This window comes from Bison bison, unplaced genomic scaffold (genome assembly GCF_000754665.1).
Source record: "Bison bison bison isolate TAMUID 2011002044 unplaced genomic scaffold, Bison_UMD1.0 scf7180017864451, whole genome shotgun sequence".
Lineage (NCBI taxonomy): Eukaryota > Metazoa > Chordata > Mammalia > Artiodactyla > Bovidae > Bison > Bison bison.
This window is the reverse complement of record NW_011495013.1, coordinates 6,612,698-6,614,163: the sequence shown is the minus strand read 5'-3', so window position 1 is coordinate 6,614,163 and position 1,466 is coordinate 6,612,698.

Sequence of the window (1,466 nt, the reverse complement as noted above, 5' to 3'; positions counted from 1 at the left end):
GGTTCAAATTTGGGAAAGAAGTATGACAAGGCTGTATATTGTCACCCTGCTTATTTAACTTATATGCTGAATACATCATGCTCCAAAGGATGATTAAATGGCATCACCAACTCAATGGACATAAGTTTGAACAAACCCTGGGAGGCAGTCAAGGACAAGGAAGCTTGGGATGCTGCAGTCCTCGGGACTGCAGAGAGTTGGACATGATTTAGTGACTGAACAACAATAATAAGGTAGCCACACTATTAATGAAATATGTATCCCTTGTTATGCATTCACACTTTATTTATTAGATTAACATATTAATTTATTAAGATTATAAAATCTGTTACTTTATTACAATAAACCTTTAACTAACAAGTATCATTTTTATCTGTGCTAATGCAAATAGTCTCATTTCATTTTTGCATATGAATTTATTCTGTAAAAGTTTATTATTTTCTTATAAAAAGTCTTGTGTTTCAGGCTATATTAGTAGCCAGTTATTTAACAGATTTCTAGCTGCTAATATGAAAAATGTCTTTTTTTCTACTTTGTATTTTTCACTCTTTTTATTCATATATTACAATGTGGACTTCTGAAAATAAATCTTATATGATACAGTCAGGTATATTTTTATTTCTTTTTCATTTTACTTTTTAATCAGGTCCTAACAATTTTATAAATTATGCTATTTTAAATAAATTAATATTTTACCCTTTTATTACATTTATACTTTTTAAAAATTTCTTCTCAGATTGCTATTTCCAATATTTCTACTATTTCCAGTATTGAGAGTGGAATACTCTAAGGGTATTCCTTTCTTGTTTTAAAAGGAATTCTACTCAAATATATGACTTCTTATTTTAAAAAATCTTATTATTAGAGCTATTCTAAGTTATTGATTTTGTTTAAAACACTAATTTTATATGCTTAATAAGAATAGTTAAACAGTTTTATAGACTTATTACCTACCAATCCTAAACACTGGACATTTTCCATGATTTTAGGTATTCTTCTGGGATAGTGATACTATGATTAGTTCTATTTTACAGATAAAGTAACTGAGACAGAGAAAGTTCATTAATATATCTAAGGTCAAACAGTATATCCAAGGTCAAACACTGAAATGATAGAGACGGAATTCCAATTTAGGTAGTTTGATGACAGTCTATACTACTCTTTGCATGTTTAGCCCCTCAGTTGTGTCTAACTCTGCAACTCCATGAACTGTAGCCCACCAGGCTCCTCTGTCCATGGAATTTTCTAGGCAAGAATACTGCAGTGGGTTGCCATTTCTTTCTCCAGGGGACCTTCTGAACCCAGGGATTGAACCCACATCTCTTGTGTCTCCTGTACTGGCAGTCGGATTCTTTACCACTGTGTTACCTGGGAAGCCCTCCATACCACTTTTTACCAGTACACTATTAATTATGAAAAAATGTTGCCACTGTAAAATGCTTTTTTAACCTCTGTTGATATAATTA